Below are 18,696 nucleotides of genomic sequence, written 5' to 3' on the forward strand. Positions count from 1 at the left end.
GCACGTATCTATTTAAATAAAACTTTTTTTAAAAAAGAGCAAATTCATCGAGTGTTGACGACGTACCTTTTATTCACGTCAAAGAGTACCCTGTAACAGGATCCCTCTCGCAACATAGGTAGCAAGGGCTTAAGGACGGAGGAAAACCAACAGAAGGAGTGTCAGAACTCAACCATCCCTGTTAGGGAAGGGAGCTGCAGTGGAAAGGACCGCCAACAGATGGAGAACCAGAGGCCCGACAGGACAGGTCAGGGGCCCAAAGCAACACAGCTCTGTAGTGGCAGAGGGAGTACCGGAATCCAAATCCCTTAATTTCTGGGCCTCTGAAGTGCCATTATAAATAGGCACTTATCTTTCGTAAGTAGTAATAAAGAATATTTTAAAGGGATTAGGCCATACCCAAAAGAAAAGTGTAATTAGTTTATTAGGGAAAAAAAAAATTCTCACCCAGTAGTCTTCTAGACTCCAAAATGTGAGTACCATACTTTAAGCCCACTCTAGCTTCACACGAATGTAGCTGACTTACAGTTACTAATTTGAGCTTGTAATTTCACCAAAATGGATAATAAGTCTGTTCTCTTGGCTAAAAAGAGGTTCAGTTTTCCTAAGGCATCACAGTGTCTGCTATTGGGTCAGCATAACAAAAAGAGAGGGTTGTCACAGCGCACCCGCAAGTCTCGAGCGTGCCTGGGTACTGCGGCACCTGACTGCCATGGTGCAATGATAATACTGTACTTAAAATAACCAAATGCATTACTATTGTCCCAAGTCACACACTAATATGCTATATACAAATAGAAGCAGGTAACAATTTTTTTTTAATTTGTGAGAGTAAACTTAAACCAAAGTCCCTAACAATTGTCCTTGACATAAGAAAACCAACGTACACATTTCACAGTAAGACCACTCTATTAGAGAAATAAAATGAAGGCCCTACTCACACACAACCATTAAAACAGCGAAAACAAAAAAACTCAAACCCAAAACAAACACTCAGCACAGAGCAAAATTACCACTTTGTTGGTCAAAATACAAATGGTACCCACTTTAAGTGGACTAAGATATACAACGTATTTCACATACTAAAAAACTAAAGGGTCTATCACACTAGGTTTATCACAATGGACTGCAACACTATTAAAGATCAATAATCCAGTATTTCTGATTATACATAAGACAGCCTACTGCACACAATGATTTTTAGTTAAAAATGGAAAAAAATTCCTATCACTAACATATGTTACTTTAAATGCTTTGCCTCAGGACGGCTGGGTGGCTCGTTGGTTAAGTGTCAGCCTTCGGCTCAGGTCATGATCCCAGTGTCCTGGGATGGAGTTCTGCATTGGGGTCCTTGGTTGGTGGCGAATCTGTTTCTCCCTCTGCCTGCCACTCACCCTGCTTATGCTCTCGCTCTCTTGCGCTCTCTCTCTCTGGCAAATAAATAAATAAAATCTAAAAAAAAAAAAAAAATTAAATGCTTTGCCTCATCTTACAGCAAATACAATCCTTAGGGTCTCCCAACGTCCTTCCCCTGCAGGCTCAAAGACACGCAGGTATTATGGGGGAAACAGAATGTGGAAGCCTGAGATGTAAGGACTGAGGACTCAAGAGTTACTGGTAAGATTTCCAGGCTTAAGATGATACCTAGATGTTGTGGGGTTGAAGAGTCCCTGCTGCAGCCGGCCATTTCTAAAGACTCAGTGGTGAGCACAAAAAGCCTACAGGTCTGCAGCAGCACAGTGAGGTAAATAAACCAACTCTAATTGTTTGTTCAACCAAATGAAACACGCTAAGAAATACTGTCGATTTTATTTCTGGTAGTAGACTTTTCAGTCTACTCATGCTTGAGCTGTTTCTAGAAAGGATATTCTAGACCCATCAGTGTCTTGTTTATTAAAGATTCAAGGGCCCAGTAATAAAATAACCTCAAAAAAATTACCACCAAAGAAAGGAAAACAGAAGTGCAAATGAGCCCAAAATTGCGCAACAACCCCCATCTATTTAGCCTGGAGAGAAATTACCTACATTTCTTTGTTACATTTACGTTCATTTATAATGAATGAATGAAAGAATCTCCAAAATATTGGCATTTCTTGAGCTTGTGATTAGAGAAAGGATAAGGCAGCAGGGAAAGGTGTTAAGAAATTTGGCGGAGGCTTGCCTGTGGGTTTCAGGGAAGCAGAGGAGCAAGCAGAGAGGCTGGCACATGGGTGTTCACTCGATCATTCACCACTTACTATGCACGGCTCATTGCTTGGGCACTAAATGCACAGTGATCAGCAAAACAGAATCCACATTCACATGAGGTAGCAGTCCACTCCACAATACTGTTGAGCATCTCTTACCCAGTTTTCAGTAATTACCCCATTTTCAGCAATTCTAAAATTCGACAGACATTATTAATTCAATGAAATAGGAATTCAGAGGTTTAAAAAAAAAAATCTAGGACCTCAGCTTAGGGAGAGGAGACAAACAAGGCAGCTATTCAGTATGGGTATGACAAAGAGTACTACTAAGGGAACACAGGGGAGGGCTAAGGCAGCACTGTTGCTGGTAGAAGGAGAGGTAGCGTACTTGAGAAACCTCAAGTAGGAGACAGGAATGCATCTCTGTCTGTGGAGAGGACCCACTCTAGGCTCAGACTCACTGAGCTCAGAAGTCAAAGTCCTCACACTGGCCTGCTGGGTCTGCAGGCGCCTCCACCAGCCTGACCCCAGCCCTCACCTGCCTCCAGCCAACCCCTTCCTGTTCTCTAAACATCTCAAGCACCCTCCCTCTGCAAGGCCTCAGCACCTGCTTTTCTCACAAATCTAAAACTCTCACTCCCCGCAACACTTCAAGTCTCTGCTCAGACGCCACGGTAACAGAGGCCTTCTCATACAGCCCTCTATAAATGGCACGGGCACCCACATCAGCAGCCTACTATTCCCTAACTCCTTACCCAGCCTTATGTTGCTCAAGGCACTTATTACCACCTGATAATAGTATACACTTGTCATCTGTCCCCCTCTAGAATTTAAGCTCCTTGATAAAACTCTTTCACCTAGCACTCCGCAGAGCGGAGAGCAGACATGCAAATCTTTTTTTCTTTTTTTTTTTTTTTTTTTAAGATTTTTATGTATTTGAGAGAGAGAGAGCACAAGCAGGGAGAGCGGCAGGCAAAGGGAGAGGGAGAAGCAGGCTCCCCGCCCAGCAGGGAGCCCGACGCGGGGCTCGATCCCAGGACCCCGGGATCATGACCTGAGCTGAAGGCAGACGCTTAACCGACTGAGCCACCCAGGTGCCCCAAAATCTTTTTTTTTTTTTAATGAACAAATGAATGGTTGTCAGGGATGAGACCAGAGAAGCTAGAGCCAGGTCACAAAGAGCTTTGTACCGACTAGAACCCCATGCTTTAATGGCTCTTTGATGACTTAGGATCTATTAAAAGATTTTAAACAGGAAAAAAAAAAATGCATATTGAAAAGATCACAACTGTGTATTTTTCAAAATCAGAAAAGAGTATTTGTTTTGGAAAGGGTGTGAGAGGAATTGATGAGCAGAGTGAGACTAGAGCTAAGGAAAGCATGTAGAGAGAAGAGCACTGTAATACTTCAGCAGAGAAATACAGGCCCGAATAAAGAAAGGCCTCTGAGGAGGAGAACGTAGAGGAGATGTACTTAGAAGACAAAAGCAATTGGACCTGGTATTTGACCAGAAGTGGAAACTGAGGAAAACAGAGGAGTAGAAGATGACAGCCAGGTGTCCACCTAGTGACACACTAGATTCGAATGGCATTTCCTCAAATTGAGAAGGCAGGAGGAGGGAGGACATTTTGTGGGGGAAAAGATTATGAGTTGAGGTTTGGACAGGTTGAGGCTCACATGCCTATGGAACATCTCAGTTGCATGTGTCTAAACTAGCAGCTGGATATATGAATCTAGAGCTAAGTAAGTTAGGTTTGGACTGGTAAAATGAAACAAATGACAGTTAAGGATGTATGTTCAAATATCACAAATGTACTGTTTTTAAATTATATTTAAATGATTAGCCTTCAAATGTGTTGTCACTCCATATGGAAAAACTAAAAACCATTTTATCTCCCAGAATAAAATCAGCACTCTAAATGTCATTAATGCTTACACATTAGTATATTAAATAAAACTTGACAGCAAAAAAAAGAAAACCCAAATACACCTAATCAGAAATATACATTAATATTACATGAAAAATAGCTTTCTAATTTTCTAATTTTTCTAATTACCAGAAAAGTAATGCTACATTTCTGTGTTATCACTTCTTACAAGTTCCTGGATGAGTTCAAAGTCTACATGACTGAATTCAGTCTCTTTTAAGTCCAAGCAAAAGTTGAAGAAATGCTTCATAATTTGAGGTTTTTTAAATTCTAAATTTTTATGAAAAAAAGCTTTACGTAGCTTTTTCTTAGGCACGTTTTGAAAATGTTAACAGCTAAGTTTTCGAATTCCCTAATGATTCCTCTCAAATACCAATTCTAATTACATGAAAGGCAATTTCATAATAAGAAATCAAGAAACATTCTTTGAGTGCTATAGCTTTCACAGTGAGATCATGACTGATGACCAAATTAAAAAAAAAAAATTATTCAGCAATGCCAGTCATAAGCTTCCTATATTGGTTCAAATACTATTGAAAATCAGAGTTAAAAAGTCAAAACGTTAAAGGACTGCTACACACATAATAATGGCTAAAAGCTTAATAACTGACAATAATAAGTACTGACAAGGATGCAGAGCAACTGAAATTCTCTTAACATTGCTGGTAGGAATTCAAAATAGTAGTCATTTTGGAGAAGTCTGGCAATTCAATATAAAGTTACTGCAATTGACAAATACAGACTTCTCCTAGGACCCTGTAATCCCACTCCTAGGTACAACTCAAGAAAACTGAAAACATTTGTCCCTCACATTGTTTATAGCAGCTTTATTCATAACTGACCCACACTAGGCATGAATCAAGATACCTTAATATAGGCCATGGTAAGAGTATTTATGCTGCAATAACTAGCAAATACTACAAATCAGGAATTTTTTTTTCTTTGGAGAGCACGTTGTTACAACATTTATCAGCATGCCACTGAACAAACTACTGATACGTGCAACAATTTAATGAATATCAAAATCATTATGCTAAGGGAAAGAAGACACAAAAAACTACATATTGTAGGATTTCATTTACATGATATTCTAGAAAAAAGTACAGGGACATGAATTAGATTAACAGTTGCCGGGGCGTTGCTCAGTCCGTTAAGCATCTGCCTTCAGCTCAGGTCATGATCCCAGAGTTCGAGGATCGAGCCCCGCATCGGGCTCCCTGCTCAGCAGGGAGTCGGCTTCTCCCTCTGCCCCTCACCCTGCTCATGCTCTCTCTCTCTCTCTCAAAGAATAAAAAAATTTAAAAAAAATAGTTGCCAGGGGTGGGGGCAGAGGGTGAAGAACCTTTTGGTGTGATGGAAATGTTTCATATCTTCATTGTGGTGATTATCCAATTGTATACATTTGTGAAAACTTTTACTGCATGTAAATTATACTTCATTAAACCTGATGACAAAAAAATTAGAGTAGGAGTCATTTATCTCTTAATTCTTTTATGGATGATAAATGAATCATACAAAAGAAAAACTGGAACTTAGTGGAAATGTCAGGAAGGCAAATTTTAACTTACATAAACAGAAAAAGATTTAAAATGTGGAAAGAAAGAAGTGAACTTGTAATCACATAGGTATGAAAATCAGAGGCTGAATGATCCTTCCAAGGATGCCATAGAAATGGCCCTACTTTGGGTGTGATTTCAGGTTAGTATCATTAAGAGAGGTTAGCATCACTAAGGTCTCTTCCTACTTGGGAGTCAGTGGCTCTAAAATTCCATGATACAGTATATTATGATAATCTCAGAGCCACTTTTCAATTCTAACAAAATATAAATTACTCAATTTAACATCAAGCAAATGTTATCATTGACTCAAAGCTTAGCGTAGCCTTCTTCTAACAGTGCTAGCTCTGACTGTAGACAATCTGGGTTCAAATGTTGGCCCACCAGTGGCTGTGTGACTTTGAACAAGCATCTCTAAATATTTATTTCCTCATCTGTAAAATGGAATTAACATTGTCCTGAGGGTTCAATAAGAATGCATGAAAATGATTTCTATGTGCTAAACTCTCAATAATAAAAATTTTTTAGCCATAACTGCAAGTGAAGGATATAAATCATCAAGTCTTTAAGAATTTTACCTTCCAAATACAGGAGATTTATTAGTTATATATCCACTAGTTCATAATCTTTTGTGGAGCCATCTTTTGGGAATGTGATGACTCCATGGGCTCTTTATCCAGAAAAAAATCCAAATATATGCTACATTCTGCATAGAATTTCTAAGGATTCAAGGACCCTCTGAAGCACATGCATTAAATTAAGAATGCCTGATGTAAACTCTTAAAATTGCAAAGTTTAAGAATCTTCCAAGTAGATAATCCAACTAATATTGAAATACTATATTGTCATTTATTCTTTTCCCATTTAATAGATATTATAAGACGAGAACGTCATGTTTTCTAATTCATAACTCCTTTTTGCAGAAATTTTAAATTAGAAATCTAACATTTTTTTTACATGAATCAATTTCAACTCAGAAAAAGAAACTAGTATAAATCTGTATTTCTAGCAGCTTGAGAATGAATAGTTCAAAGTATAACATGTACTACTGTGCTCCAATATCCTAGCAAGAGTTCTCAATTCAGTGTAATGCAATCTGTATTTCTAAATACAAAAAAAAAATGTACCAAGTTATTTCCTGTGCTTAGAGTCCCACCATAAAGTTTTATTTTTTTTAAGCAGGATTTATTTTTTGCTAGACCTGTGCACTAAAACACACCTAGTTTGTTTTTTTTAACCAACATATTTTTGGTTCTGTTTTACATTATGTTTGTTATAGTAGCCTGATAGTGGAAACTAACTGTTCTAAACCTGTTTTCAAACAATTCCAACCTGGAATTACACTGCTATCTCAAAGCAAAAGGTTTTGTATTTCTTTTTTAATTGTTTGGTTTTCAGACTACAATAACCATTTTGGTACTAACCAACTCATGCCCATTACTGAACAAAAAATGGTTTTTCCTGTGCATTAGCACCATTTTCCCACAGGAAACAACCATTTTTTAAGGCACTGGAAGTAGAAGCAAGGATTCACACATACCGTAAACATCCTTTCAATCAGGTTTTATCAGGTTATTTCAGCAAAAAGAGGACCTAATGCTGTAGATCTCAGAATTCAATGGTACAAATCAATGAAATGCTGCACCTGAGGATCAAACACTGGCCAGGTGGGCCAAATGGCTTTTGGTAGGAAAGGTCACATCTGCTTTCTAAACCCCACCGTAACTGTGAATGTTTGCGATGCCACCACATCCCATGTACAAGAGAATAAAAGGGCAAACACACACCCCAAGCATCTCGGTTCCTTGCATAAACGAAGGGTTTCCAGCACAGGGCGTTGGGGGAGAGCAGCGCTCGGGAATAAGCAGGAGAGGCCCGCAGCCCTGGAGACAGCGCCCGAGGGATGGGGGCCTCGCTCGGCTGAGCACGGGCGCAGGGGGGCTCCGGGAGCGCAGACCCCGCGGGGTCTGGAAAAGGGGCCTTCACCGGACCCCTATCCCTGGACCGCCAGGTTACACCTTCACTGCTCACTAGGGCAACGTCCAGCCCTCTCCTCCCCCGCCCCCCAAATACCCCAACATCGCTCCCCACTGCCAGCCGCGCGTGACCCCAACCCCGACCCCACCGCGACGGCGCCCTCTCCAGGCCGCGGTGGAGGACACCAGGCAGGCGGCCAACGCCGGTGGCAGCGGCGCCTCCGGGCAGCGCGGTCCCGGGGGAGGGCGGCAGCTGGGCCGCGGCCTGTCCGCAGGGGCAGCGGGCACAGGGCCGCGAGTGGGCAGCGCCTCCGCCCCGCACAAACAAAGCGGCCCCGGCGCGCCGGGCGCGGGGTGGGGTAGGGGGCGCTGGCAGGGGGCACTCACCGGAGGGCGGGCGGGCGCGGGCGCGGGCGGGCCTGGCCCGGGAGCGGTGACCGCGACGGGCCCGAGTGCGCGCCGGCGACGGGGAGGGGGCGGCGGGCGCGGCGTCCGCGGCGGGGCCCGGGAGCCCCGCGGCGGGGCACGGGGCCGCGGGCCGGCCTCGATTCTGCGGCCGCGAGGTGCGGGAAGCGGTCCGCCGGGGCGGGCAGCGGCGCTAGGCGGCCGGGGCAGCGACGCCGCCGCCTCTCCCTTCTCCTGCCCCGGTCCCTGCTCCCCCGCGTCCTCCTCCTCGCTGGGTCCCCGCCGCCGCCGCCGCCTCAGCCTCGGCGCTCCTCGGGCTTCTCCTCTCCATCAAGGCCGGGCCGACCCGCAGGGACCATCCCGGAAAGTGAGGGGTTGTTGCCGTTTCCCGCAGCTGTTGGTGGCCATCTTTAATCCTCCTCCTCCTCCTCCTGCTTTCTCCACCTCCCGCTGGCTGCCTGACTGACTGACTCTGGATCCTCCTCTTTCTCCTCCTGCTCCTCCTACTGAGCCGGCCGCAGAAATTGCAGCCACTCTTCCTCTCTCCCCTCCTGCCTTCCTTCCTCTTTCCTTACTTCCTTCCCTTCCCCCGGCTTCCCGCTTTCCCCCTCACTCTTACTGGCCGCCTTCACCCCCTCCTGCAGGCAGCGGGCGCTGGGTTCTCTGAGCTTGAGTTTGGCCCCGTTTTCACTCTTGCCCCTCTCCCCACTTCCCTTCCAGACGCACACACCCCGGCTTCCTTCCCCTCGCCCGGCACTGAGCTGCTCCCGTTTTTCCTCTCCCAACTCACTGCCCCTCTCCCGTGGTTCTCACCCTCCTCAGTTCCAATTTCTCAAAAGACTCAGTTGTGAAAGGACAGCTGGGTTCTGCTCTCCTTAACCCTACACCCATTTGCTGGATGCTATCAGACGGCGATGGAAGAAAGGAAGACTGCGTTAATTTTACTCTAGCTGGAGTACAAAAGGACTGCCCACGCTAGCTATTTTACTACGCAGCTTTGAAACTCCTGGATGGTGTCCTGTTTGGCTCCAGTCCATTATTGGACCGAGGAGTTGAAGAGCCCGGTCTCAAATGTTGCCTTCCCTTGGTGACCTTGAGCCGGTTGCCCTAAAATTTTAGGGGTTTCCCCCCCCTTCCCATAAAGGATATTTATACCTTTGCAGTCCTAACAAACACAGTGTTTAGACCAAACTAACACGCTTTGGTAAACCCAGAACTACTGAGTGATCATCAGTTTGTCCCTCTGTGGTCTGTTCCTGATCAACCAACCCAGTAGACAGTTTGGGATAAGGCTCAGTTCTGGCAGTGGAGGCAAACTGAGTCAGCAGTTACGAGTGGAGACTGAAACAGGCTTAGAGTGGGGAAGTGGTAACATTGTTCTAATGACAAATTTGATTTTCCTAACACTGCAATCTACAGAAGCTTGTGAATTTCCTCCACGGAAGATGAAGCAAGGGGAACTTGCTGTTTGCTTCTTTTTAACTACTTTCCCTTTGGCAAGTCCAATCCATTTGTAAGGATCTACACCAGGTTCAGCACTGCTGCCAAACACAGGGGATATTATATGTGAGCATGTGGAGTTGGGGGCCCACAATTTCTGCTCCTTAGGAAAGGTGGCTAAAAAAAAGGCACCTTACCCTTTCAGAATATGAGGACTAGATGTGTTCAAAGGTTATTCCCTTCATTAGACCAAATATGGGGAGAAATGTTGGCTCAGTCGGTTAATCGTCTGCCTTCGGCTCAGGTCATGATCCCAGGGTCCTCGGATCAAGTCCCCGCATCGGGCTCCCTGCTCCGCGGGGAGCCTGCTTCTCCCTCTGCCTCTGCATTTCTCTCTCTGTCTCTCATGAATAAATAAATAAAATCTAAGAAAAGAAAAAGAGAGAGAGAAATGTTCTCAAATGTAGTTTTAGATGCTACTTCAAAATGAGTAAATTTTTAGTTTAAATCTAAAATACCGTTATTATAGAAATATGCTTCAAAGCTGCCTGAAAAGAGCACATACAATAAAAAATATTAGTATGTTTTGGGGGATCAAGGAGGTGGGGTCCTATTTCTTTGATCCTCACAAAGTAACCTGTGCCCAGTTAGGTTCCAGATTTCCGTTGCCACCTTTCAAACCAGTAGTTCTATTTGAAATCCACAACCTGCATCAGCATCTCAAACTCTTTCAAACCCAAATGAAGTCATTCAGACAGCTTTGTGTCTCAAATTCCAAATATGTTTTGGAATAAATTATTAAAAACAAAGCACCTTAGGGCACCTGGGTGGCTCAGTCGTTGGGCATCTGCCTTCGGCTCAGGTCATGATCCCAGAGTCCTGGGATCTAGCCCCGCATCCGGCTCCCTGCTCCGCAGGAGGCCTGCTTCTCCCTCTCCTGCTCCCCCTGCCTGTGTTCCCTCTCTCTCGCTGTGTCTCTGTCAAATAACTAAAATCTTTAAAAAAACAAAACAAAACAAAGCACCTTAAAAAAAAAAGCACCTATATGTTGTGTGTGTGTGTGTGTGTGTGTGTGTGTTTTCTTTTTGGCCTTTTGATGTTTATTCTTTATTTAGATTTTGTGTTTCTCCAGTCTATTACTAGGCAAAATTACCACAAAATTCTTAACTCAAGTATTTCCTTATAAAACTGTATATTTGTGGGGCGCCTGGGTGGCTCAGTTGGTTAGGCGACTGCCTTCGGCTCAGGTCATGAACCTGGAGTCCCAGGATCGAGTCCCGCATCAGGCTCCCTGCTCAGGCTCCCTGCTCAGCTCACCCTCTCCCCTCTCATGTGCTCTCTCTCTCTCTCTCTCTCTCATTCTTTCTCTCAAATAAATAAATAAAATCTTTAAAAAAAAAAACACTGTATATTTGCGGAAATAAAGATTGGATAACATGAATACAGAGTAAGAAAATCAATTGACTTAAACACTGAGACCAGCAATGCATTTTAAAAGGAGGGTTTTTAGTTAAATATGAGGTTTCACGAATCTTACTGTAATTTTATTTACACTAAGGAAAGAAGAGTTCACATTTTTTTAATTCATTAATACCTTAATTATATTTTTCTGTTGAGAGAAATGTATTGTAATAAAGTTCATTGATAGATCAGTATGCAAATATAGCTGTTTCTTGTTAATGTCTTACAAAGTGAAAATCTCACAAAGGTTCTTCACTGATACACACAAAAATGTAGCAAGCTTTTTTCTCTTTTCCTGAAGCCACATAAACACAAGCACTGTAATAATGGATAGTATCCAGAGAAATCAGACCCTTCACATTTACTTTTTTGCAGCTCTGTTTCAGATCTGGCATCATTACAGCCCTTACCTTCTTTAGCCTTTGTTACTGGCTAAGTGTAGTTTCTCTCTCATCTTAGGGTTTGGTTATAAAAAAAAAAAGGTCAGATCAGGTTCTCCTGTAACATGATTATTGTTTCATATGTATTCACTCTCAGATAAACTCAAGGTCCTCCATAAAACAAAGAATTGTGTTAAAGTGGGATAAACCCTTTGTGCAGAGGCCAGATGGAAAGGGATCGAGGCATGTGCAGCAAACTCCTCTGGGAATAGAGGAACAAACACGAAGGGCTATTTCTAAGCAGAGCCTGGTCCCCAACTTACAATTCATGAATAAGGTGATTGTGAAGAATAACAAGAGGATATCTGTGACAATAAACAAACAAAACCCATATTTGTTTTTAACATGATTGAGAATTCTATGAACATGAATAAACAAAGCATAACTTTAAATGAAGGAAAATAGAGATAAAAAGGTTCATAAAAATATCAAAAAGAAGAAGAAAATAAAATGTAATAGAGCAATTTTGGAAGATTGTGAGGATAAATATTATGTATTGACAACTTGCTGTTTAAACAATTGTTTTCTTTATGTTTGCTTTTAAAACTAAGTAAAAAGTAAATTAAACCTGGGCAGGTAGATAATCTCAGAGATAAACATAAATAAATTATGGAATTTTAAGACATTTATTACCAGAATACAGAGTGCTAAATTATGCTGGAACACAAAACTTAAAAGGAATTGAAACTTCAATAGACATATTTTTAAATTACGTAACTACCATAGTTAAAATACACACTGATTTTTCCAGGCTGTTAAGTACAGCAATAGTAATATCATATTATTTTTTCTTGTCTGAAGGAGCCAGATGGAAAATAAATGGGCAAGCAAATGAAAGTCTCTGGGGATCATGGAAATTGAATGACTATAAAAACCATATTCCAGACAAGAGTATAGTCTTGGGGTAAATGTTCAGTGTGATTCTCATAATCTCTGTTCTTTTAGAAAAGACAATATTTCTGTTCCATGTCTTCCTCTTTAAATGGACTGTCTAAAATATCAAGTGAATAATGACAAGCCATATTTATCTATACTGATTGAAATTTAGTATCGTTCTTCACTCCTCAATTTAGAGAACTCCTTATAATTAACTGATGAGCTGTCCTCGAGACAGTGCCATTTAGAGTCATTTCTGCTCTCTAATTGGGGAGAAATGCTTTTAGAAAGTTCCAATTAGAGACTTTTTCTGTTCTTATAAATACATTCGAAGGAGGTACTGAAACATTTGTTTTCTGGGGGTTTTTTTGTGTGTCTTTTTTTTGGTGGGGAGGTGGTCATAGTTTGGTGCATTGTTCTTGTGTTTTTGCTTAAATAAATAATAGAAGATAAAGCTTTATATTTTGAAGGGTAACATGACCACCCGAAGAAACTGAATAGTAACAATTTTTGCTTTTGCACATCATAATGATCATGATTATAATAGAAAAAGGGTGTTCTGAACTTCATTATTAGTGAATTGTGTTTCTACTTAAAGGTGGAAGGTCCCCTTGATCTTCAATCCCTTTATATGTCTTTATGGAGACTTCGTACTTTTAAAACCAGTATCTTGGCAATGTTTTTACAAGTTAAATATAGTGATATGCAGACTAGATTTACTTTACTCATTAAAAAATGTTGGCAAAAAAATAATAAAAAAAAATAAAAAATGTTGGCAAAAAAAAAATTCGAACAGCAGCTTGTTATAAGTTGTTTAGGGTGTATTTTATGGCATTCTGAAGTGAACCCAGATGTCTTGACTCACTCTCCAGTTCAAAAACTTCAGAGTTGAAAGGATTAATCTTACAAGGGGGAACTGAAGCCCAGTGAAACTTTCAACTGTGCCACATTAGTTTAAATATAATTTAAACTTTGTTTCCAGAAGTACTGTTCAGCATTGACTTTTTTCAAAAATAAGCTAAGGGACAAGGTAAAATAAACTGGGGTTTTTTGTTGTTTATAAAAATGAGAATAATTGTTTGCAATGAAACAAGTGAAAAGCAAATTGAAAAAGAATTTAAGAAAATTCTAACTAACTAAAAACTGGGTGGAATTATTTTTTTAATCTAGATCAGCCCCTATTCTATAATATTCATTTTTGGGGCAAAAATTATAAATTAACCCTCAAAAATACTGTGTTATTTAATAGATTGTCTAAATTATGAGCCTGAGAGAAAGCTCTATTAGCTAAATAAAGTAAAACACTGCCATCTGCTGATCAGATGAAAAAAGTAGTTGTGCTTTGACACCTCTGTAGGAAAATAAATTCAAAAAAACGGTATCAATTTATTCTTTTTATCATGATCTTTTTATCATGATCTTTTTATCATGCTAAAAAGTACTATGCTGGGTGATGCAAAATTAATCAATCTCCTATGAAGAAACAGGATTCTATACTCTATACTAACATGGGGTTGTTGTTGGTAGCACTATTTGAAAGCAGGCCAACAGTTAAATCTGATCATATTAGAAATGTAGCCCTCTTTGGCTAAAACCACATTTTCTTTTATGGGTAAATTTTAAATGAGTGAGTAAAGCTATTAACTGGGAATTTTGAATTGGGCAAATTTTATGTAAAGACTTTTGTTTAAAAATATGCAATCACACTAAAAATTATTTGAAAAATAGAAAATTTTAAAGTTGATTCTTGACCTAATTATTTCACTTTGCAAATATTTGAGTGGCTGCTATGTCGGAAACTTCACTGCCTCCTGGAGATATAAATCAGACCTAGTGCCTGCCCTCACGTAGTTCACAGTCTAGTGAAGGAAACAGATATAAACCAGAAATTCTAATGTATTAAGAATTAGAATAGAAGCATATGTAGGATGCTATGTGAATCCCTCATATGCTCTAGTAGTCATTATCAACAGTTCATATAAATTGAAGTCTAATAAGCATTTGTTCCTGTCTTTAATTGCTATAAATAATCCTTGGACTTATGCAAGAACTGTATTTTAAAACTTTCTCCCTGAGTTGTGTTTTCTATTGCTTTACTCAGAAACCTCAAAAGGTGGGGCGCCTGGGTGGCTCAGTCGTTAAGCGGCTGCCTTCGGCTCAGGTCATCGTCCCAGGGTCCTGCGATCGAGCCCCGCATCGAGCCCCGCATCGAGCCCCGCATCGAGCCCCGCATCGAGCTCCCTGCTCCGCGGGGAGCCTGCTTCTCCCTCTCCCACTCCCCCCGCTTGTGTTCCCTCTCTCGCTGTGTCTCTCTCTGTCAAATAAATAAATAAAATCTTAAAAAAAAAAACCTCAAAAGGCAATATTCATAACACTTCCATGTCTCTCCTTCCCTGCATCATCTACTCCCAAAATATCTCTCAAACATCAACACTTCTTTCCATTTTCCCGGGCACTACCCTAGTCTCACTTTCACAACTGCAATAACCTCTTATCTGGTCTACCCATATTCCCTTGGGCCCCTCCCGATCCATTGTTCCTACTTGCAAACGTTCAGCGGCTCTTAGGACGTGGCGTGGTTGGTCCACCGAACACCTGTGTGGCGTCAGCTCAAACTGTGATTTCTTGCATTTTCTCTGGGGCTGCCACCTTACCCTGCTTTCAATCCCTCCTTGGCATGCTCCTTCTGCCACTGGGCCTTTCCATTGTCTATTCCCTTTCTCTCCGTTCTTCAGTTACTATAAAGAAGCCTTCACGGAACTACCTAAGTCACAAAATCCCACCGTTAAAAGCTTTCATATAGTCACTCAACCTTTCTTCGTAGCACTCATCACAGATGCGATTTTATAGTTTTATATGTTAGTAATAACATGTTATTACATGACTTATGACTATAAATTCCAGGAGGACAACGACTGTCTGTTTGTGCTTTGTATTGTTCCAATTTTGGCAACACTTTTTTGCATTACAAACATTTTTCCAATTCATATGGAAAAGTATTAAATCAAGCAATTAAGAGCTATCATGACTTAATGACACAGACTAATAAAAGGGATGAATAGAACAAGCTGGATTATTGATGATTCCAAACACATAATATTTCCTCTTATTGGAACACCAATTTACTTTATTATTTTTTCTCTGCTTCTTTCCTCTATGTCACAATGAGACTAGAAAACATATCTGTTTTCTTTAAAATTGCCTACTGGGTCTAGTTATCTCAATCAGAATGCTTGCTAACTTAGGGGTGCACTATCTTCAAGACAGTATTATACTGGGGGAGAAACTACAAATAAAGTTAAACATGGACCTAATTTTTTTCTAGATCTTCCCCATCACTGAAATGTTCTGTGCTTCCTCTTTTGTTGTTCCTTATCTCCTGACATTTCAGCCATCATTATGTGCCTTTAAAAATCAAGTTCCTTTTTTACTGTACTTTTGAAACTTCCAGCCAATTGGATAGGTGTAGAGGGACGTAACAAACAAATCAACCAAAAACACAACCTACAGCTTCTTTGTTTTACTTTTACATTGTCTCAATACCTTGGGTGTTTTTGTTTTGTTTAAGTAGGCTCCACTGCAGGGGCTTGAACCCACGACCCTGAGATCAAGACCCTGAACTGATCAAGAGTTGGATGCTTAACCAACTAAGCCACCCAGGCACCCCACAATACCTTGGGTTTCTAAATAGAACCAGTCACTAAAAAATAAATTTTTATTTTCTTACATTGTCAAGAAGTTAAATCATTCTGAATTCAAATCAAAGTTATATAAAATCAATTTACATTATACATACAACATCAAACATTCATTTTTCTTAAAATAAATCCAGATTTCATTTAATGACATACTGAGATGGTTGATTTCATGTGTCAACTTGAGTGGACCATCAGTTACTCAGATATTTGGTTAAACATTCTTCTGGGTTTATCTGCGAGGGTATGTCTAGATGAGATTAACATTTGAATAGGTATGCTGAGTAAAGCAGATTGCTTTCCCCAATGCTGGTAAACCTCATCCAATCTGTTGAAGGCCTGCATACAACAAAAAGGCAGAGTAAGGGAGAATTTATTTGCTGCATAACTATCTTCGAGCTGGAACATTGGTCTTCTGGCTTTGGACTTGGACTTGGACTGGAATTTATACCATTGACTCTCCTGGGCCTCCAGTTTGCTCACTGCAGATCTTGGGACTTCTCAGCCTCCAATACTGTGTGAATCAACTCCCTATAATGAATCTCTTCATTATATCTATAGATTTTATCTATCTATCTGTATCCTATTGGTTCTGTTTCTCTAGAGAACCCAGACAAATATACATACCATGATATTAAAGATTGACCATAGGTACACAGATTTTATAGTATTTAAACATAGTTATGTGGATTGATTTTAGTTTTAAATTCCATGCAATTTTTTTAAAAGATTTTATTTATTTATTTGAGAGAGAGAATGAGTGAGTGAGAGAGAGAGAGCATGAGAGAGAAAGAGAAGCGGGTAGGAGCAGAGGGAGAGGGAGAAGCAGACTCCCTGCCGAGCAGGGAGCCCGATGTGGGACTCAGATCGCAGGACCCTGGGATCATGTCTTGGGCTCAAGGCAGATGCTTAAGCAACTGAGCCACCCAGGCACCCCTCCACGCAATTTTATCTTTTATATTCATCCATAAATTAGAATGAAGACATACAAACACACACACACAATCTTTGGTCTTTTAAATACTTTCAAATTCTCTTGGTCAAATGGGGGGAAATCTCCCAATCTTTTTTTCCCTCCAAACTTTTCAAAGGAATAGACTACTTATGCTCCATTTATACTCAGTTTCTCCACTCAAATCCCTAATAGTCATTCAGTTGCCTGTTACTTTACCACTCTGTTGAAACTGATCCAATTCTACCATTCTGTTGAAACAGTTCTTACTAAAGTCACTAATAATCTAATGCAGCATTAAATAATTTCCATTTTATACAAGAGGTTCTCTATCCTTATTTTGGAAATGTTGATGCTTTCTTTCCTTGGTACTCTCCACTTCCTCGGTTATTTTGAAAAAGGACTTTGGCTGCCTCCGTTTTGATCTCAAACTTTCTAGTTCTTCTTTCCAGCTTGTTTCTTGCCCTCCCCTGAGGGCAAACCTTCCCCTGATGGGAACCAAAACTACCCCCTCAAGTAATAAGGACTGCCCTGAGTCAGCAAGACCCCAGGTGACCGACTCCAAGACAGTGATCAACCTGACCTTTACTTCGCACCTGCACAAACCCACCAACCTTTGTCCCACATTTTCCTTATATAAACCTGGAAGTATTTTCAGCACTTTGGAGACAGGCTTTGAGAGACTAGTCTGCTGTCTTCCCAGTGTTGGCCTCACTGAACTAAATTCCTTTCTTGTTTCACCACCCCTTGTCTCTCTGGTCTTTGGGTTTTTTCAGCAGTGAGTGACTGAACCTGGTCTCTTTGCAACCTCCAGGGCCAAGCGTTCTTACATGCCTGTGCCCTGGCTACAATATGACAGGCTTCTTCCTGGTTCCTCTCAAATTCTCTACCCATTCTTTCTGTTTCCTTTACCAAATCTGTTTCTTCTGCCTGATCTTTACAGTTATTGCTCTCCAAGGTGACACCGTTATTCCAGTGCTCCTTCCAGTAATTCTTAAGAAATTCAATTCTATACACTGATTACATAACTTGATATCCCCAACCTAGACTTTTCCCCATACGTTCAGCCTCATATCCAATTACTGCTAGATATTTTATACTCAACTCTCTAAAACAAAAATCATTATCTTTTCCCTAAACTGATTTCTGCTCCTGTTTCTCACGTCTCTATTGTAGTAGTCTTCATTTCACCTTCTTCTTTATGAATGAAAATGCTAGCATAATGGGGCAATGTCTGTGACATATGGAGGGTGTAGTAAATTGCATTATTATTTACAACTACTGTTTACAAATATTGGCCGTTCACCCCTGGGAGACAATTGTACTCCCTTGCCTTATTGACAACAGGTCTGACCATGTGACTTGCTCTGGCCAATAAAATGCAAGTGTAATGACTTGTCACTTCCCAGCAGATACTTAAGAGCCAGAACATAGTTTGTCATGCTCTTTGCCCTATGCCAGGACAACCAACAATATTCTAGATGCTCCATCAGCTTAGGCGTAGCATGAAGATGAAGCCAATCTGCCACGAAGTAGTAGTGTGACTGAAAATAAAGCTTTAAAATTCTAGTCACTGATCCGGGGGTCATTTGTTAACATAACACATCCTAGACTAAACTGATGGAGCTGGGACTGGAGAGTTTTACCCAGAGAATTTTATATCCATACATGTGATTAGTAATGTGTAAAGGCAATGGAAAGATGTTCTCAGGTATGCAAGTCCTATCAGACAATCTTTATATGACTTTTTATTTTTATTTATTTATTTATTTTTAAGATTT

The sequence above is a fragment of the Phoca vitulina genome, unplaced genomic scaffold (genome assembly GCF_004348235.1).
Source record: "Phoca vitulina isolate PV1807 unplaced genomic scaffold, GSC_HSeal_1.0 scaffold3, whole genome shotgun sequence".
Taxonomy (NCBI): Eukaryota; Metazoa; Chordata; class Mammalia; order Carnivora; family Phocidae; genus Phoca; species Phoca vitulina.